At 41.3% G+C, this 22,355-nt stretch overlaps 1 protein-coding gene across 2 annotated transcripts in view; it reads right to left on the bottom strand.

Moving 5' to 3' along the window:
* Positions 1-19,992, bottom strand: part of PLS3 (plastin 3) — an 85,380-nt gene extending 65,388 nt beyond the window's left edge. Inside the window, exon 1 of one of the 2 annotated variants that reach the window (XM_047716004.1) lies at positions 19,897-19,992. The gene's annotated coding sequence lies outside the window, so the exon portion shown is untranslated. Of the gene's footprint in view, positions 1-4,670; positions 4,735-19,896 lie in introns of those variants that run through there. The other variant, XM_047716006.1, reaches the window with a different exon arrangement.
* Between the last annotated feature and the right edge of the window lie 2,363 nt (positions 19,993-22,355).

Here is a 22,355-nt window from a genome sequence, read left to right on the forward strand (position 1 = left end):
GCTCTGGTTTTTAGAGACAAAATTATAACTGACCAGAGTGCTGCTTGCTCAATATTTTATTTGGCAATCTGTTAGCTGGTACAACTAAAAAGTCTCATTATAATTCTGCCACAAAGCAAATGGCTTGTATGGCTTTCGCTTGCTAAAAATCACGTTGTTAGCAAAAAGTCACCCACACCAGGGTAATTTCTTCCCTCTCTCAGTCTGTCCCTCTCCCTGGTACTACCGCTACCTCGGAAGTTGGCTAAAGCCTCTAGCAGTGTTCTTTCGATGGGCTTAACGATTCTAAGAATTCACCGCTTTAAAGAATGCACTTTTAAGTCTCTCATTAGACCGAAATACAAACAAGCGCAGATAACCTGTATGTGAAAAAAGAAACCGGAATATCCATTTATGATGGGTGCCATTTTTTCATTGCATTCTTCCTTAAATTACACGTTTTATCGATTATGGGGAAGGGTATGGTGCCTGAACAAAGTTAGGTGTAGGAGACGGGGGACAAACAAGGGCTGATATCAGTGGTAATGACGACACTAAAACTATGAGCCATAGGTTCTAACTTAGGCTCTAATGAATTAACTTAGTATTCATTATTGAGAAGTTAATTCTGCTAACTGTATTTAAAATAGAATAATTGGACTGTGATTTTCAAATTCCTATCTAAGCCTAACCCCTTAATACCACATACATAATGTTATAGGCCACCAGTGATATATTTTTTTAAAGCGATAAAAGCTGATCTAGAATAGAAACAGGATGGGAAAGATCGCCAGAGGTTTTTTGGTGTCTCCACCCTGAATCAGTAAGCAGAAAGAAGGGTGGAAAAGCTTTATCTTGAGAAAGCAAGACAGAAATGAATGCATGATCTCATTCACTTTCCTTCATCCAAAAGCAACAAGGTGACATTTTCTCTTCCATTCGTCTTCAGCCCTAATCAACAGTCTCCCGCTTTTTTTTTTTACACCTAAGAGTAAGTTTCCAAGTGTCCTATTTGAATTAAGAGGTATATGAGATTCCATTTGTAAGTTTTAAGATTTGATTTTGCAGAATCAAACATCAAAGCATGAGAATGCACAAAATTTTCCATTTAAAACTTTTTGATTTATTATTCGTGAACAAACTCATCTCAAACTTCAAAACCCTAAATCCCAATGCTTTAGTGGCATAGTCTATCTTGCTATTCGAGGAAATGCATTTGTTTAAAACAACCGGAGAGGTAAACCATAATTTCCTTAAGGCAGAACAATAGGTTTAGGAATCTTGTACACAAAAATCTAATGCAGGGTTGGGAGGCTGGGGTGAGGTCTTAAAAATTCTGGAAGTAAGCCATCAAAAAAGTTTTAAATTAAAAAATGGATCAATCGGGGCGCCTGGGTGGCTCAGTGGGTTAGGCCGCTGCCTTCGGCTCAGGTCATGATCCCAGGTCCTGGGTTCGAGCCCCGCATCGGGCTTTCTGCTCGGCAGGGAGCCTGCTTCCTCCTCTCTCTCTGCCTGCCTCTCTGCTTACTTGTGATTTCTCTCTGTCAAATAAATAAATAAAATCTTTAAAAAAAAATGGATCAATCATTTAGAACCTGAAAGTTATGTATCTAAATCAAGAATGTGACACTCCTTTGAAAAAAAGGAAACTTCCAAATTTGGCAATCAAAAAAAGGCATTCAAGTTATGTCTGAAGAGAAATGACCAATTAATAGTCATTCAATGATTTAAAAATCATAGCAGTTGGGGTGCCTGGCTCGCTCTTGATCCCAGGATCATGAGTTTGAGCCCCACAATGGGTGTGGAGATTGCTTAAATAAATAAACAAACCTCTAAAAAAGGGAAACAAAAAATAAAAATCATAAAAATTGGGACCACCGTAGAAAATAAGACCTAGTGTGAGACCATAGAAAACATTAAATTGTCTTCCTTACTGGAATTACCATTGTTGACTTAATTAACATTACATATGCAATCTCAAAATTCTAATTCATTAATGCAATTTCTATCAACATTCTAGCCAAGTTTGGGGTAGTCACAGACCAGCTTATTCTAAAAACTTATGTGGAAACAAAAGAGGTCTTAGCCCAGGTGAAATATATTGAAAAATAAAGTGGGTGCAATCACTCCACTTGGTATAAAATCCTATCTTGCGGCTACAGCAACCAAGACAAGGTGGGATTAGCAGAGCAACAGACATAGAATGATAGAACAGACCAGAGAATCCAGAAATAGACCTACACGAATATGCTCAACTGATTCGTAACAGGGGTGCAGAAGCATATCAGAGAAGGCAACTGAAGAGCCATTTAAAAAGAAAAAAAAAGAACTTTAACCTAAACCTCATACCTTCACACAAAAATAAACTCAAAATGGGTCTCAGACTTAAATGTGAAGCATAACAATATACAACTTTAGAAAAGACATTTGAAAACTTTCCAGAACCATGTCTGGTGAAGGCCTGTCAGATATGATGTCAAAAAGACAATCCATAAAATGAAATAGTGATAAATTTGGCCTTGTCAAAATAAATACTTTTGTTCTGTGAAAGACCTTGGTTCAGAGGATGGAAAGACAAGTTACAGACTAAGAAAATAGCTGTATACCACATATTGGACAAAGGATTATCATCTAGAATACAGAAAGACCTCTTGCAACTCAACATTGAAAAAATCCAGTTAGAAAAATAGGCAAAAGACAGGAATAGATATTATACCAAAGAGGATATACAGGTAGGAAAGAAACACATAAAAAGATGTTCAACATCATTAGCCACTGGGAAATGCAAAATGAAACCATAATAAATCACTACACACCTATCTGAATGGCTAAAATTAAAAAAAAAAAAAAACAGAGACAACACCAAATGCTGGCAAGGATGTGGAAAAACCGTACCACTCCTACATTGCTCATGGGAGATTAAATGGCACAGACACTCTGGAAAAACACTCTGGCAGTTTCTTACAAAACTAAACATGCAACTCTCCTACAACCCAGAAACTGCACTTTTTGGGCATGAATCCTAAAGAAATAAAAACTTACATTCACACAAAAACCTGTATGCAAATGTTTACAGTAGCTTTATTTGTAATACCCAAAGTTGAAAATGGCCCAGATGTTCTTCAGTGGGTATGTGGTTCATAAAACTGTAGTACTTCTATACCTTGGAACACTACTCAGCAATAATAAGGAAGTAATTGTTGCTACAGACGGCTTGGATGAATCTCCAGAGACTGAGGCCCAGTGGAAAAAAAATTCCCCAAATTACATACCCTGTGATTTCATTAAATTTTTTTTAAAAGATTATTTATTTATTTGACAGACAGAGATCACAAGCAGGCAGAGAGACAGGCAGAGAGACAGGGGGAAGTAGGCTCCCTGCTGAGCAGAGAGCCCAATGTGGGGCTCAATTCCAGGACCCTGAAATCATGACCTGAGCTGAAGGCAGAGGCTTAACCCACTGAGCCACCCAGGCACCCCTTCATTAATTTTTTTAAGAAGATTTATTTATCAACTTGAGAGAGTGAGCACAAGAGGGAGGGGCAGAGGGAGAGGGAGAGAATCTCAAGCAGACTCCACACTGAGCGTAGAGCCTGAGGCAGGGCTCAATCTCACCACCCGAGACATGACGTGAGCCAAAACCAAGTTTGTCACTCAACCCGACTACATCACTGAGGCACCCCTGTGATTTCATATATATATATATATATATATATATATATATATATATATATATATATTTAAATTATTTATTTATTTGTGAGAAGGGAGAGAGAGAGCACAAGTAGGGAGAGAGGCAGGGGGGAAGGAGAAGGAGACTCCCCACCGAGCAGGGAGCCCGATGCAGGGCTCTATCCCAGGACCCTGAGATCATGACCTGAGCTGAAGGCAGATGCTTAACTGACTGAGCCACCCAGGCACCCCTCATTTATGTATTTTTGAAATGACAATATTACAGAAATGTAGAACAGATTACAGTTTCCAGCGGTAGAGATGGAGGAGGGGAGAAGGAGGTTGTGTTGTTATAAAAGGGTAACAAAAGGGATTCTAGCAGTGATGGAACTTGGCTTTGACTCTGTGCTATGGTCTTGCAAGAGGTTCCCACTGGGGGAAACTGGGTAAAGGGTACACAGGATCTTTCCAAGTTCTTTCTTACAAGTACATGTCTACAATTATGGCAAAGTAAAAATTTTTAAAAAAACCTAATTCAGACTTAACCACAGAATATAGTATAATTTTTTTAAAAAAGATCTTATTTATTTATTTGACAGAGAGAGACACAGCAAGAGAGGAAACACAAGCTGGGGGAGTAGGAGAGCGAGGAGCAGGCTTCCCGCTGAGCAGGGAGCCCAATGCGGGGCTCAAGCCCAGGAGCCTGGGATCAGGACCTGAGCCGAAGGCAGAGGCTTAATGACTCAGCCACCCAGGCACCCCCAGAATATAGTATCATTAAACTGATAAGAAAAAGAGAAGAAAATCTACTTGCAATAATTCCATATTACGTCTTCAATTATTTCCGCTAATCTTGCAAAAACATTACTGACATAACTCTTAACATAATAGCCTTAGCATAGACAGTCAGTTCATGATTCCATTAGAGTATCTGATCTGGGTCAAAGATTCTTTTTCTTTTTCTGTTCAATAACAAAATAAAAAGCTGAAATAAAGGAGAATTTCAGAGCTAAACTTACCGATGTAAGGTAATTTAGGCATCTTTTCTTGGAATTATTTCCTTCAGTGGCACTTCTCCCCAGATATTCATGTGGCTCACTCCTTGATCTCCTTCATGGCTTGCCCCAAACATCTTCCTGTCAGTGAAGCCTTCTGTGACCAACTGATTTGGAAATAGCAATGCCCCTCTTCCCACTCCCTTAGACCCTCAATCCTGCTGTGATTTTCTTCACATTACCGTCAAATACACTATATCATTTTAATTTTCTATCTTCCCCCAGTAGGATGAAAACCTCATAAGGGTGGTAATTTCTGTCTGTTTCAAAGTTATCGCCAGTGCCTAGTACACTACCTGACCTATAGAAGGCATTCAGTAAATATTTGAATAAATGAATGACATGGAATTTTGTGTATGTATGTGAGGAGTAAAACAAAGAGGAAATACTGGCTCTCTCAGAGTGACAAAAGCCACTTTAAAAGAAATCAAGAGTGATAAATCCCATAACGTATATCCAATATATTGACACTAGAGTTTTCAAAATCTTTTGGATACATCACAATATAGGAAACTCCTTTAAGATCAGTAATTGGACTGCAGTTTTGTTAGCGTTAAGAGTAGTCTGGACTAGAGGCATCTGGGTAGCTCAGTCGGTTATGCATCTGCCTTCATATCAGGTCATGATCCCAGGGTCCTGGGATTGAGCCTGGCATCCAGCTCCTTGCTCGGCGGGAAGCCTGCTTCTCCCTCTCCCAATACCCCTGCTTATGTTTCCTCTCTCACTGTGTCTCTCTCTGTCAAATAAATGAATAAAATCTTAAAAAAGAAAGAGAGAGAGAGAGAGAGAGAGAGTACTCTGGACTGAATATATGACCTAGAAAAATAATTTACCACTTAAAGCCATCACTAATGGATTTCCATTAGTGATAGAAGAGCTGGCCGAGTTAAACCAAGCTGCTTAAGTTATGCGTGAAGTGTGTGTCCTAGAGTTCATGTTGACTTGAACGACTTGGCATCTGCCATTTTGTTAATACCTGAAGAAAAATACCACTTAGTATAAGGGAATCCAGAGAGCAAGAGGCCTTCTCAGTAAACAAAGTTGGACTCTGAATGCGGTGTTTAGCTTTATGTAAGAAAAATGATGAATTAGGTATCAGGAGATCCCACCTTCCATCACTGTCCTCTACCACTGTATGCTGGGGCAAGACAAAATCAACTAGACCTCTGTAACCTTATCTATAAAAATCACTGGTTGGATTAGACTCTGAGCTCTTCAAACAATGGCACATCGTTTTATTTATCTTGCTGGTACCAGTGCCTGGCATACTGCTGATAATTAATAAAGGCCTGTTAAATGAATTAAGTAATTACATAGGAAGTTCTAAATGGCTCTCCTGGAAATTATATCTTCTCTTGGCTGAACCAACCTCCTCTCTCAGGGAGGTCTGTCCTTATGTAAGGGTTCCCAAGATATGCACTGCCCATAAGGCTAAGGAGATGGGGGGTGAGGCAGTGCCTGGATGGTTAAGTATCCAACTCTTGATCTCAGCTCAGGTCTTGATCTCAGGGTCATGAGTTCAAGCCCCGCATTGGGCTCCATGCTGGGTCTGTAGCCTACTTTAAAAAAAAAAAAAAAAAAAAGACTAAGGAGACTGGGTCCAGAAACTTCTCTGTGGGTTGAATCCAGAACATAATGGGAGATGTGGGTTCTAGGTATCATCAGCTATTTTGACCTGATATCATGCAGGTGAATCTGAGGTGGTCAAAGGTGCTTGAAAGAAAAACTCTGCTCTGAAACTGAAGGGGATTCTTTTTATCATCCTTTGATAATTTCTTATTCTCATATTCTCAGTAGGTAAAGAATCCCTCAACTTTTACATCAGACTTCCTAAATGTGAAACACCAAGCTCTCCTGAAAATGGCAAGCATTAAATGTACTTATTTATGGACGCATACACAAGAAACTAGTTCAAATGGTCAGCTCCTGGAAAGGGAAATGGGGGACTGGGGTCAGGGGCAGGAGACTCATTTTCTTTTCTTTATGTTCCTTTGTAGCTTTTGAATTTTGTTCTGTGAACAGATGTCGCAGTTGAGAAGCAAATTAAAAAATAAACATATCAGATGTGCTCAATAATGGTCTAGGTCAACGGAAACTGTTGTGCTTCAAAGTGTTTATCATTTACTTGTGCACTACTCAATACTTAATAGTACGTGTTTGATAAAGGTGTATAAACAAGAAATTTTGTATAGATCTATTGTACAGTAAATTTTAGAAAAGGTGATTACACAACTTTATAGGCTTTCAATTCAAGTGAAAATATTATGAAGGAAAAAAGATTTGGCAACAAGTTGATAATATGCTATTAAACATAAGGAAACCAAAAATTAGCTACATTGAGACGTGGAAATCTGAATTGCTCAGAGTGAATCAAGCCAAGATTTACAGTAGCAGCCGAGTCACGATAAATGAAAAGTCATCTTGTCAATAGCACCTCTACCCCATTAGCTGACCTGTGGTTAGACATTTAATATGAGCATTGTCCATTATTCCTCATAGCCAGAAAGCAGAAACAGTCCAAACATCTAGCAACAGACAAATGGACAACCAAAGCACGGTACATCCATACAAAGGAACATTATGCATAATTATTATTATGTAAAAAGGAAAGACGTCTTTGTCCATGCTTCAGTGTGAATGAACCTTGAAAACACTATGCTAAGTGAAAGAAGCCCATCACAAAAGACCACGTGGCTATATGTTCCATTCATATGGAAATCCAGAATGGGGGAAATTGATGGAGACAGAAAGTAGATTGGGGTTGCTTAAGAACGGGGAGGTGGGGAGGTGGGAGGCTGGGGAGAGTGTGATAGCTCAAGAATATGAAGTTTCTTTCTGAGGGGATGAAAATGTTTTTGAAATTGACCATGGTGATGGTTGTACATATCTCTGAATATACCAAAATCTGCTGAAACTCTACACTTCACTTAATAAAACTGCTGCAACACATAAAAAAATATTAGTATGTCCCACTTTCTTCTTTGAGTCTGAAATTAAGCAGTTATCACAATTCAAGGGCCATCCATGACATTCACTCCTGACCACTGATCTAAAAAAGCTGAAAGAGAGAGAAGACCAGGGAAATCATTTGCCTAGTCTTCTTGTAGGGTTCACACCATTCTGTATTTTATTTGGTGTGATTCATCAGTTACGAATTTGCTGGTTATGTTTTCACAATTTAATCTTTATTGACCAAGGCCATTCATGGCCAATTATTTTTCGCTCTTTTTTTTTTTTTTTAAAGATTTTATTTCTTAATTTGACAGAGAGATCACAAGCAGGCAGAGAGGCAGGCAGAGAAAGAGGAGGAAGCAGGCTCCCTGCTGAGCAGAGAGCCCGATGCGGGGCTCGATCCCAGGACTCCGAGATCATGACCTGAGCCGAAGGCAGCGGCTTAACCCACTGAGCCACCCAGGCGCCCCTATTTTTCGCTCTTTTAAATGTATGTATGGAGACCTGGCTTGTGCCAGGTACAGCGCAAAGAGCTAGAAGAAAGGGGTTTCCCCTCGGGGTTCCTTTTCCTCTCTCCCCAGAAGCACAGGTCTTTCCATGGTACCTCCAGACACTGTCCAAAGAGCATCTGATGCCCTCCCACCAAAATAGAAGGATGAGATTTGGAATCCTGGCTTTTCCTGCTCCTTTTAACGTCTGTGACAATCGAGAAGTTCAAGGGAGGAAATTCTGGTGCAGTTACTTGCTCCTGCTATTGAGTCAGATAAAACTCACAGCAATACCGTGTTACAGAAAGTACAAGAGCCACAGGTACGAGTCATGGCTTATCAGCGTTTTCCAGGGCTTCTGCACACACGGCTGTTTCCACAGCTGCAGATCCAGCTACCGCAGAACTCTGCGCTGTGCACAACATCTACAATTTAGTAAAGCTGGAAAGAATTTTATTTTTGTAAAAACTAAATGGGGTGTGGCTCATTTTCTTGCCAAAGGGCTATTTTATTCCAAGACACTGCTGTCTGCTGACCTTCATTTATAGGCTGAGCAATGTTCTATTTAAGTAAAATTAACTCATAGTGGGCACTTTTTTTGGGGATGCAATAATTATTGCAAAGAAATAACAATGTTTAAATTTGATTTGTTCTTAGTTTAGATTTGATTATATTGGGTTATAAATGAATGTCTTTGTTCACACACGGTTTAAATTTAGAAATTATTTTATGTCGAGAAAAAGGGCCATATTTAAGTTCATTTTCTACATGTAAAGGATATTTTTAGGGTTCGTGACATCCAATATTTTGTGTTTTTTGTTCTACTAGACTGCAGGTGTCTCTTACCCACCTTTACAGCGAGGGCATCTAACAGTCTTTGTTGGACATTTCATTTCACTGAATGAGGAAACCATGCCACAGAGTAATTAAGGCATTGTCTCCGTTACTATCCCTGGTTAACTAGTACTTCATCTGTAGTTCATACTATTTCAATACATACTTGGCAACTTTGGTCACATTCGAAAGCTTTCCTGAGTTTACATCTATTTATAAATGGCCTAGAGGACTTCTTTTATGTGATTCTTACATATTTCGAGGTACCTGACTTGACATAACATCATTCTCTTCTCTTTACACAAATCTCTGGTTAGGGAAGTTTCCCATCTTTGGCTTACACCTATAAATATATTCTAGTTTCCTTTTTTTTTTCTAGGAAAAAAAAATGCTGGAACACTTGGCTTAGGATCAGACACCAAATATGTGGGTTGGCTTACATTTTAAAACATGCAAATCTATCAGTATTACTTTTTGGTTATCTATACTAATGATAATTTGGCTATCTTTGTTTTTTAGTTATTATAAGACAAAATACGACATTTTAATTATTCATAGCCACTTGTAAAAATGATTTCGACTGTAGCTTTAAACTGGAGACCCACAAACTGCTCAGAATATTTGTAGAATGTGTCAGTGTCCTTCATCATTTCCTGGTTTTTGCTTTTGAAAACCTCCACTAGAGGAAACTAAGGGCATCATAAATTTAAGATTAATGTGTTTTGGATTCACCCATTTCTAAAGGCTACATGTCATCTTGGGAAAATGTTGATTTCATTTATAACCCTCTGTCTTCCCAAACACTTTAAGTTCTCACTAATTTATTTTCTCTTGTCTCCTGTTTTTATAAAGGTACACTTCTTAACATTCACATTTCTATTTCTCCTACTATAGAAACACTGAAGACTTTGAAGCTTTTTTTCCTCTGCCCCCTCTCCCAAATCAAGGATCAACATTACCTATCACTACCTTTCACCATTATCGAAGCTGTATTTGTTAAGAGCAGAGGGTTTATAATGTATGAATAATGTTTCCAATTTTCCTTTGAGGGCAAATTCTTTAAGCCTTCAGGTGGCATAGCCTCACAAAAGAATAAATGAACTGGTAAACGGGTTTCCTAGCTAAGTCAAGAATCTTCTTCAACCTGGAACTTTGTTAAAATCTTCCCTATCCATAATAAAAAGCAACAGAAAGCAATATTTTTATAATGCCATTAAATAAAGCAGAAAAAATAAACAACCTTAGTTTGAATGGTGATACGTAAGGAAAAAGTGTTTGAATTAGAGGAAAATGAACAGAAAGATATATACATACCTAACAAGGTCATCTAAGGCAACATTCACTGACCTATAAAAGGGGAGTATTTATTGAGCACCTACTATCTGCTAGCTTCTTTATACATGTTTTCATTTGATTTGAAGGACAACACTGAAAACAAGTGGTATTAGCCCCATTTTAGAGATGGTGAAACTGAGGTTTAGAGGAGTTACAGAACTTCCCTAATGTCACAGAGATGGTAAACAGCAAAGCCCTTGGAACCCATATTTTATGCTAAAATCCATTCTGACAATAAAGCATAATTGTAGATGATCATGCTGAAAAGAAAAAAAAAAAGAAGGTGGTAGGAATGAGTTCTCAGGTCAGACAAATTTTCTTTTTTAAAGAATTATTTATTTGAGAGGAAGTATGTGTGCATGAGTGGGGGGAGGGGGAGAGGGAGGGAGAAGATCTCAGGCAGACTCCCCGCTGAGTGTGGAGCCCAACAATGTGGGGCTCAATCTAAGGACCCAGAGATGACCTGAGCTGAAACCAAGGGCCCAGAGGTTCAACTGACTGAGCCACCCAGGCGCCCCAGGTCAGACAAATTTTCTATATCACTTCCAGGTCATCATGCTATGCCCAGACCAACATAGACCTTATAGAGACTGGTGACCTGGTGGAAGGAGAAAAATATCAGGGAAGGGTCTGTGAAACAGCATGGGGTGAGTTATGAGAGGGACATGCAGTGTACAACAAGCCATTCAAATCTACAAAGTATTTGTTAAGTGTTTGCAATTTGGTGAGTCACCATACACCGAACTTAGGCACAAAATAAGTGGGAGTATCAGAGTTTCTACCACTGTTGGATCTCTGCTTAGTTATTTAGGCAATGTGAATGAAATATAAAACTTCGAATTTATTGACTGATGTCAAGGTAATTTAAGGTAATTTAATGTTGATTTCATTTATAACCCTCTGTCTCAGGCGAGACGGAAAAAAACCTATCAAGAAACACATTCATTTAACCAACTCCAGGATTGAAAGTTCCTTTAGGATACTGAAGGTTTACGGTCACAAATAAGCTCTATATACTTGAACTGAGTTTTAAAGCAACCTAAAATCTAAAGGCAAGTTAAAAACAAAACCTGTCTCCCTTCCCCCATTAACAGTTCCGTTTGAAAAAAATAGACTTCCTATGATTGTATACCCCACAGGATTCTCCTTTATCCTGGCTTTGCACCTGTTAAGTAGATCAGAGGAAACCAAAATATTTCCAAGACATATACTTTACCTAAACTAGCTTCAGTTTAGAGTCAAATACCATACACTATATACAGAACAGGTTTTTGTGTTTTTTGGGGGGGGAATACCACTGTTTGAAATCAAGGCCTATTTTTACTTAAGCCCATGTTTAAATTTCAGAGATTGTCAAAGAACTTCATCTTTAAAAACAAAAACCTTGCAATTTCTCTTCTAATCTTTATCTCAGAGAAATAATCAGAGTTGCAAAATGGTTTTTGCAAGGATATTCACCGAAGCATTTAATCTATAAGATACGGAAACAATATAAACTTACAACAACCTAGAATTACTGAAAGAAGTTATTAAATACCCATTATATGGAATATCATAATAATTTTAAAAATTTTCAAAAATATTTGATTACAGGGGCACCTGGGTGGGTCAGTCGTTAAGTGTCTACCTTCAGCTCAGGTCATGATCCTGGGGTCCTGGGATCGAGCCCCACATCGGACTCCCTCCTCAGTGGGAAGCCTGCTTCTCCTTCTCCCACTCCCCCTGTTTGTGTTCCCTCTCTTGCTCTCTCTGTGTCAAATAAATAAATTAAATCTTTAAAAAAAAATTTGATTACAGGAGCACCTGGGTGGCTCAGTCCATTAAGCATCTGACTTCTGCTCAGATCGTGATCTTGGGGTCCTGGGATCCAGCCTCCCTACCCAGCTCCCTGCTCAGCATGGAGTCTGCTTCTCCCTCTCTCTTTGCCCCTCCCCCAGCTCATGTGCACTCTCTCAAATAAATAAAATCTTTTAAAAAAATTTTGATTACATGAAAACATGTAGTAGGAAGTGAAAAGAATGGAATACAAACTGTATGATTCCAACTTTTAGAATATGTAACTTTCTATACTGGAAATAGATAAAAAAAATATGAGCAGGTGGTACAATTATGAATAATTTTAATTTTCTTCATTGTAAATCCTTTTATATTTTCCTCTAAAATGTTTACAATGATTTTGTATTTTTTAACTCAAAGCGAAGTGGTTAAAAACATTTTAATTGTGTGCTACTTAAGATACTTCTCTAGTAGATTAACTAAATCATACATATTGGCCATTGTAGAATTTCCCATCATGTTCACTTCTAGAAAACACTATGCAGTCTATAATGGTAATTCGCCCTGACCTGAAATACAAGCTCCCGAATGTCAAAAAGAATGATAAGAAATGGGGGCGCCTGGGTGGTTCAGTGGGTTAAGCCGCTGCCTTAGGCTCAGGTCATGATCTCAGACTCCTGGGATTGAGCCCCGCATCGGGCTCTCTGCTCAGCAAGAAGCCTGCTTCCTCCTATCTCTCTGCCTGCCTCCTCCTCTCTCTCTGCCTGCCTCTCTGCCTGCTTGTGATCTCTCTGTCAAATAAATAAATAAAATCTTTAAAAAAAATAAAAAAAATAAAAAAAGAATGATAAGAAATGACAAAACTGGAAGTACAAAAGCTGATTAAGAAATACAGAAAAAAAGCCTACAGATTATATTAGTCTATGAAAGATAATGTATTACTCAGTGTCAACAGCAGAATGTCAATCTGAGTGCAACACTATGTAATTAGAGCATATAATAAATATTCAAAGCTATTATACTGACCTCACAAATTTTATTTTATTGAAGAGGAAAACTATATATATTATATAAAAATTACATATCTACAAGCAGCTTAAAAGAATCAGAGTTAGCTTTTCAATAAAAGCACTACGAGATTACAAAAAATAACTTGCTACTGAATCTTTTAAACCAAAGACAGCAGAAAGAAGAGCTCAGACTTTATAAAAGAAATTGACTTCTATGAGCAAAAGGAACCCACTCTTCAGAACTAGTCACATGATACCAAGTTATTTCAAAAGTTCTTTCACTCAGATATTTCTGCTTATTTATTTCAATTCAGCACTATCACTTTACCAATGATATCTTCACAAATACTATCAAATACCACATGACTTCACTCATGTGTGGAATTTAAGAAACAAAACGAACAAAGGAAAAAAGAGAAATGAAAGAGAAGTCTTAAATGTGGACAACAAACTGGTGGTCGCTAGAGGAGGGATGGGGGAAACAGGTGAAGGGGATTAAGAGTACATTTATGGGGACGCCTGGGTGGCTCAGTTGGTTGAGTGTCTGCCTCTGGCTCAGGTCATGATCGCAGGGTCCTAGGATGGAGTCCCTCTCCCTCTGCCCCTCCCCCTGCTTGCACTTTCTCTCTCTCTGGCAAATTAAAAAAATAAAATCCTTTAAAAAAGAGTACATTTAATGGTGATGAGCACTGAATAACGTATAGAAGTGTTGAATCACTATATTGTACAGCTGAAACTAATAGAACACTCTATGTTAACTATACTGGAATTTAATAAATAAGAACATAATTTTAACCAATGAGATAAAAATGCATTATAATGCAAAGAATGACAGAGTTAATGAACCATCATAGAATTGGCCAGATGACAATAAACACTGGAAATTAATCCAAGGTTAACAGTTTTAAGGGTGGGAGTTGAAAAGGACCCCTCTGGCAGCCAGCTATCCAATAGGCTTCTCAAATGCAGATCTACATTAACTTTTCATCTTTTCTGTGTTAATGAGGGCATACCAGTTAAATATACAGATTATCTCCTCCATTAGGAGCTTTTCCAAACCCGCACTTCTTTAAAGGGCAATTATAAGGAGAAGCACTTGCCTTTTTGTGAGTTTTACACAAGACCTCCCATTATGGGCAGACACAAAACTAAGAATGAAGTAGGATAAGCCAACGGATTCTGTAAGATTACCAACAAACACTAAAATACTGCTCAGTAGTTACTTCAGGAGGAGGGGGAAAAAAACAAAACCACCCATCATAGGAATGGCTTTCACAGGGTATCTGGCACAACATTTGAGGGGGAATAAAATTATAAGCAAGCAGTACATATAGGTTTTTATTCTTGTTATCAGCCAGAAATAGATTATGCCTGGCTTTATTTCTCCTTTGCTTGTAAACGTGGATAGCTGGAGAATCTCTGCAGGCGACTACAAGTGGGGACGAGACTTAAGTGATGAGGACTGTGCCATTTCTGCAAGGTCCTGTTAAAGTTTTAGTGTGTCAATGACAGACTACGACAGTACTTTGAGTTTATATAGCACCTGTCTGCTAAGAGCCAAGGCTCATTTATCCTTTCAGCATGGCTGTGACATACACAGATTGGAAACAGATGGCTTGATAAAGCAAAATCCAAACTCGGACACAGGAGAGCTTGTGTGATTTACTGACGGTGGCCTATATGCCCTAACTGCAGAGGACACCAAGCCCTTGGATTCCACATTTGATGCCTTTTCCAATAAATGACACTCCCTCCTTACCCTCAAACAACCTTTTAGACCGTTAAGAAAAATTAAGCTTTCTTGTAATACAAAATCGGTAGGTTTAATGCACCAAAGTCCTCGCTAAAGAGTGATGTTCATGGTACCTCTATATTTTAAAGAACTAACATGAGTCATGGAATAGGCCACTGGTGATCGTCTTCCTGCACGGCTACCAATTTGCTAACAAAGTAGTTAGCTTGGTTCTACACAGGTGCGTTAAAATTTGAAAAAATCAACTAATTTTAACTGAAATAAGCCAGACTATGACTACTGGGGGGAAAAAAAAATCCCGGCAAACCAAAAACCTTGAGCCATGCTCTCACTTGTACGAATGGCAAGATGCATAATGTACTCGATGTTAGTTATCCATGTAATAATTTTAAGTGACTTTCTCTAGGTCGAACTATAAGTCAGTAGCACAGCCTTGTCTAAAAGTTAGTTCTTCTGAAAGCAAGGCCAATGTAGTTTTCCCTTAGTATTTCACATTTCACTTAAAAGCATGTTTTTTCATCCCTAAAACATTTTATACTAACATTTGTCTTTCAAGTGCCAAGATTAAGGCAAATTAGATATTACTAAACATATTGAATTTGACAGTGCCTTACCTTCATAACTACAGTGAGTTGGCCCCAAGAATTAGGATCTTCTGAGACTGACATTTCATGATTAGACAGTATTTTATATTTCTAAGCCATAACTATAACCAAAGTTGTACCATAACTAAAAACAGCTAGTCCTGACCATTGGTATCTAAAACAGCTTCCAGGGAGCTCCTGGGTGGTTCATTTGGTCTGCCTTCAGCTCAGTTCATGATCCTGGGGGCCTGGGAATGAGCCCCAGAGCCCCACCTGGGGCTCCCTGCTCAGTGGGGAGTCTGCTTCTCCCTCTCCCTCTGCCCTTCCACCCACTTGTTCTCCCTCTCTGCAATAAATAAAATCTTAAAAAAAAAAAGAACTTCCAACTGTGTAATGTATCTAAAAAGCTTCTGAAACCTCCCAACACACTGAACAAACATATATATATGGTAGATCACTCTCTAGAGAAATTACATGGACTCAAACCACGATCTAGCTGTTTTCGTTCAAACTGTGTTTTATTAGTTTCACAGCTCAAATTCTTCCCTCTCTGCATTACTTTTAACCAACAGAAAAATTATCACATGAGCAAATATGAAATGATTTTAAAAACAGACACCCAAGTTGTCGTGTACCGATAATAGATGCTTAGTTTCAGTTTTATGCCAGCTACTTTTGGAATCTGTGCTGAACAGCAAGAAGAGTTTAGCATTCACATGGTGCCTAGATGGTGCTCGTGATACGCAACAGCAGATTCCGGAGCTGATCATATGTGGTAAGACTATCACGTCAGTATATTTCTTGGAAAGGCAAGCAGAAATGATGTCTAAAACAGAACATGGAATAATGGAAAGTGGACTTTCTTCCTTTTTTTCCCTGTCAGTTTCACCAGAAAGAATCACTTTAGTTCTCAGGCAACATGGCCAAGCTACCCCTTCTTTTCAGCAACAGTCATGTGGTTTGCCTAGGAGCAAAATTTCATTTGGTTTCTGATAGTGCCTTGGATACTGACATTCTGCCAGTATAAATAGTCAAGTCTAATGTGCATGTAACCATTTGTAGAAGAGATGTAATCTCAACCAAAATATTACTCACCAGTTATAATTAATCCTTCTACCCCAAATGTCATAAGCCCAGACATTTTTAGCAATGCAATCTAAATGATGGCATCAGACTGGAGACCCTGGACTTCAATGTTGATTGTCTGTACTACATCAAGGCAGAGCATAATTTGTTTGGCTCCCCACCCCGGGTAAAGAGAGAGGTTGATAAATTGCTAGATCTAACAGTAGAGATTAAGAATTAGACTCACAACCCCCTAATCTTAATAAAAACCCGAGTTCATTAAATGATACCCCCCCCATTAAGTCAGTAACAAAGTCAGTGGTTTTAAATGAGTGGACATTGGAAGACAAGAAAATGTTCCACAGACTAAGAGCCTAGTGATGATCCTGTTTTGACATGAGTTAATAATATATATATATATTTAAAGATTTTATTTATTTATTTGACAGAGAGATCACAAGCAGGCAGAGAGGCAGGCAGAGAGAGAGGAGGAAGCAGGCTCCCTGCTGAGCAGAGAGCCCGCGGGGCTCGATCCCAGGACTCTGAGATCATGACCTGAGCCGAAGGCAGCGGCCTAACCCACTGAGCCAACCCAGGCGCCCCGAGTTAATAATATTTTAAAAAGAGTTTATCTCCCTACCACTTTAACCTCATTTGATAGTTAGCTGTATTCTCTCTTTGAGGTTACAATATGTATTAGGAGTTCAATCTAAAATTCTATGATCACGTCACTTCCACTAGGGGGTTCTATCTACCAGTATAGTTAATTTCAATAACTCAGGTGCTGCTTAATTCTACTTTGAGCTAATCTGTGCCACAAGTCTAGCCTTGAGGTCAGAACTCTATGCTTTCAAGGAGTTCTAGTACTTAGGCTCAGAAACCCCAGCCCAGCACAAAAATGGAGTGCTCAAGTCATTCCGAGGTTGCGAGGTTGCGGCAGTAGACTGAGGTTTTTGTTTTTTTGTTTTTTTGTTTTTTTGTTTTTTGCCTAATGCATACAAAACCAACATCTCTTAAATGTTCCCCGTTTCATTTATAGCTGCCCTAGTTTCAAGGCTGAATATGTATCAACTGGATCCATTTTTGTAAATAAGTAAAGCTTTTAAACTTCTGACCTCAGAGACTCCTCTGCCCATTTCTATACTCTGCAAAATATAATCTGAATACCAGAACTGCCACGTTTTTTCCAACAGAAATCTTAACTTGGGCCACATGGGCCAGTCCTGGTCATCACCAGAGCTGTTTCGGGGGGCCTCTAGTTATTCCATCAAGACATTGACAGGCAAAACCCAACCAGTTCGATTGGTCAGATTTAGAATCCACTGTTCTTGTGCCTCATTTCTGATCCAATTAATTGCAAACCACAAATAACCGGTGGTTAATTTTAGTCAAGAAATGATCCACCACCTTTAAGTAGATGCCTAATAAAGAGAACAGTTCAACTAGAATATAGGCCAGAACCAGGAATATGGGTAAATCCTAATTTTTTTAACACTATCTTATGGACTATGGCTTCAAAACTATCATCTAGGGATGAAGTGTGTGTGAATTAAAGGTCGATTTTCCCAGAAAATAATTAGTAAGATTTTTTTTAAATTTAGGAAAGCCACCAGGGAGATATATGTCCGGCACAAACAGATTTCAAGCCCTTATTTTAAAAACTGCTACCGTTTTTATTTTGGATAAAATCGGAGCACCAAATTCCCTTTCTGTTCCCTTTCTCCAAGTCCAAGTAGAATTCCCTGGAGTAGAGGCTAGTTCACACTCTCCCTCTCGTTTTCTTTCTTCCTTTCTTTTTTCTTTTGTTGTGGTAGTTTTTGGAAAATGGGCTTCAGCCATTACATTCCAGTTTTCAAGGCAAAAGAAGTCATGTGACCATTACCCTAGGGGCATCAGAGACTTGGGGCACGTGATGCCAATCAGCAAGTGTGGGACTTCGGCCACTTCGCTGGAATTCACTGGAAACCGCATCTCCAGGATCCAGTTGAGGCTCTCAAACACATTGTGACATCATTAAAGTGGCCCGAGTGCTTACTTCTCAGGAGCTTGCCATTTCACTTCATGTTTTCTACCTGCTGTGGGGCCAGCCCGGCTCTCTTCCCCATCCCACCCCCTCCCTCGTAACAGGTCAGGCACCCCCAGCATCCCCTCCATCGGATCCTAAATGGCGAGGCTCTCCAATAGTTAGTTCCAAGCCCAACCTGCACCCCTGGGGATGGTGTGCAGATCCGGCGGGGAGCAAGAAGCCGCGAGCGCGTCGGGCAAATGTCAGATAGCATTAACCCCACTCCACCTCCCAGCCTGGGATCCTCTGCAGTCCTGGAGCCGGGCCGGTGGAGCCGCCAGCGCGCTACCAGCAGTAGCGGCGGCGGCGGCGGCGGCGGCGGCAACTTTGGGACTGGCAAGAAGCCAGGGCGGGGGTGGTCAGCGTCCCCCCGCCTCTTATTGGAGCGCTTAAGTACTGCGAGTGGAGGAAAGTAAACAGCGTCAAGTGCAGCTGGGGGGGCGGGGGCAGGAGAGATCACCCCCCTCCCACCGCCCCTGCCGCCCTGGTCCCCGGGAGCCCCGAGAGGTCCCGGGCTGCCACGGCCCCGGCCGCGCGCTCGGAGCTGCAGAGCCAGAGGAGCCGAGCAGGGAGTGGACAGAGGGGTCCAGGGAGATGGGGAACCGAGAGGTTCTGCCCCGGTGGCCCGGAGATGTTGTGCTACTGAAAGGGAAAAAAGTGCTTACTCATAGGGAGACGCGGTGCAATCGCTGCGCTCTCGCTAATGGCCAGGGAAGCAAGCGGGAGGCCGGCAGCCGGAGCCCGCCCGGCTCCTTCCCTGGGCCAAGGCAGCGGCTCAGAGCCCCGGAACTGGCGTGTGCCCGAGAGGTCACCCGAGGCGGGCGAGCGGGGGCCGGAGGCGTCGCAGGCTTCGGGCTCCGGGATTTCCTGAGTCCGGAGCGGGAGGGGGCGGGGGGCCGAGGGGAGGGTAGCAGTAGCTGGGGAAGGACGACACAGGGAAGTTAGGCGCTCGGTTTCCACTTCGGGGCCGCCGCCACGGAAAGGGAGAAGGACAAGGGTTGGCGTCAAGGACTGCAGCCCCAGGTAAGCAACAAGTTACGAGCAACTAGCGAGAAAGCACCATCCCGGTGGTTAAGAGCAGAAAACGTGTTTGCGGCGGGTGGTCGTGGGGGACACTGTCACTCCCACCCATCCTGGATGCCAACGACCCGCTTTAGCGCCGAAGGTGCCAGGACCGAAATTTCTGCAGCCCCCTCTCCGCTCCGCGTCCCCCCGCGCGGGGCAGGTTCCAGCTGAGGTTCCCGGAGATGCTCTCCGCTGGACCCACGCCTGCCCACGCCCCGGGAACCCGCTCCCGTCGTGCCCTGGCGTGCCCACAAAGCACTTACATAAAGTCGCAGAGTCCCGGATCTGGCCCGACAGCCTCCGACCAACGAACCCAGACAACTTCTGCCTCTTGGAATCTTTGCGGCAGTGGTTCTAAAGCCAGCGCTCCCTCCCTCCCGCCTGCCCCCTCCGCCCCTCGGCCGCCGCCATTGGCTCGGGTGGTGCTCACGGTCGGCCTGGGAACCTGGAAGGGGATTGGGCCGCAAGCCTGTCACATCAACTGGGTGGGGAGCCCGGAGATGAATCCACTGGCACCCTGGAGGGATGGGGGCTCTAACTCTGCGGCGGGGAGCGGAGACCGGTCCCTCGCGCCTGCTTCTCCCTCTCCCTGGCTAAAAAGTAAGAGATTAGAAGTCCACGGTGCCTGGCTCTGAATCATATGCAATAATAAAATAAAATAAAGTGGAATAAATGGAAAGATAGGAATGTTGGGAATGGGCGTTTGAAAGTCACCAAGTCCCTATTTAAGTCCGAGGGTACAGTTTCTCCCCGGAATAGTAAAGAGAGTCTCGGCCAAAAAGGACCATTTACTAGCAGTTTCGTCTGCGCGGATCAGCTCAGGTGTGAAACCTTAGCAATCTTCCCTTTTCCCTTCGGAGGTCTAGGGAGCAGAATATGGGCAGGACGGGCCTCTCAGGTCTTTGGTTTGGTGCCAAGTGAATTGTTGACCAAAATCACCTGTCAGTTAGGGTTGTCCATACGGAAAGCGGTGAGAGGTCGAGGTGGGAAGGAATGGTGGGAGTAACGTCGTTCCATTCGTTGGGAAATGGATGTCAGTTCTCATCAGTATCCTTCCACCAGAGAAAACTTGGAGACGTGCTCCTGCTTCCCAGAATACCTTTTCTGTTCCCCAGAGTCCCTTTTCTTCTTTACCCATGAGATTGCCTCCATCCATATCATAGCTTGCTTCTTGCGTTAATACACGGGGAGGTTTCCCCTGCCTATCTGCGTTCCAATCCTTTGGCTCACTCCAGGTCAGCTCGGAGGACCAGAGTTGGAGGGATTCTCCGGGGTCAGGACAAGTGATTGGCTTGTGGGACAGCTGTCCAAGAGAAAGTCTAAGCCCTTTCCCTTTCCAGTCGTAACTATTTGGTTCAAGAAATGCGTACTTGGATTTTTTTTTTTTTATAAATTTAAAATTGGTTCAAATACATCCCATTTTCCACGCATTTTGGGGAAAATGCTAAATTAAGAGTGGCCTGAAAAATTGAATGCTCTTGTAAAGAAACCCCCACTTGATCTGCTATTATGAACTTCCTTAAAGAAATTAACCTGTAGTGAGTACTGGGACTTAAATGGGAAGGCGTAGAGGAGTTCATAGACTGCCTAAAAGCTAGATAAGCGGAGAAGGATTTGGCACGGGCAAAAAAGCCTCGTTAAATATTTATTAATGATTAACCAACCAGAAGGACTTATGAAAGGCACAGGAAGGTGAAAAAGAAATGAGAGGACAACTGTGCTTTCAGAAACATTACATTTCTGTTACGAGAGATTTCATACCAGGTCAGGTTGGGGTCGCGGCAAAAATACATATTTCAACACGTTGCCGTTAGCCTGACCCACACACATTGACAATAGGCTCCAGAATGAGATTTCTGACTTCCGATAATTGTCCGGAGGTTTGCTATGGTTTCTGGAATTCTTTGCACAGAATTTCTAGACACAGTAAATATGGTACTTTTTTTTTAGAAAAGATTTTATTTATTTGACAGACATATCACAAGTAGGCAGAGAGGCAGGCAGAGAGAGGGAGGCAGGCTCCCTGCTGAGCAGAGAACCCGATTGGATGCGGGGCTGGATCCCAGGACCCTGAGATCATGACCTAGCGGGAGGCAGACGCTTAACTGACTGAGCCACCCAGGTGCCCTTGGTACTCCTAACTTTTATCTGTGAGTCACCACAGAAAACTTCCACCTGCTTTTAGACTTAGACTTAGCAGTTTCCTGAAGGAACTCGGGAAGCATCGTTTTCGATGCCTCACTTACTTCATTTTCTACTTTAGTTTATTTTTCAAGTTTTGGAATTTAGAGTAAGTCAAAATATTAAGAATCCTATGCATATCCTCTTTTTGCTTTCTTGTTTCTCAACCAGAGAAGCTTCCGTCGAAATGTTAATAAGAGTCTTTGTTCACCACTAACACTGCAGATGTCAGACTTCAGCCAAGAGTTTGTTGCCAAGAAACATCACTTTAATGGCAGTGCAGTGGTCTATAGTCTGAAAGCTTCAGGGTGTCCAAGCGGGGCCCTACTCATGACCTCAAGAGAAAAAAAGGTGCCTTAAACACGGAAGCACCTCTTTGGATGCTAGTTGAGATTTCTAGGTAACAAGCTCAGCAGTATAATCCAGGTCAAACTGCATTTTATTTTATTTTTTTTTTTAAAAAGATTTTATCTGTTTATTTGACAGAGAGAGCCTGAGAGCACTAGTGGAAGAATGACAGAGGGAGAAGGAGAAGCAGGCT

The sequence above is a fragment of the Lutra lutra genome, chromosome X (assembly GCF_902655055.1).
Source record: "Lutra lutra chromosome X, mLutLut1.2, whole genome shotgun sequence".
In the NCBI taxonomy this organism is placed as follows: Eukaryota; Metazoa; Chordata; class Mammalia; order Carnivora; family Mustelidae; genus Lutra; species Lutra lutra.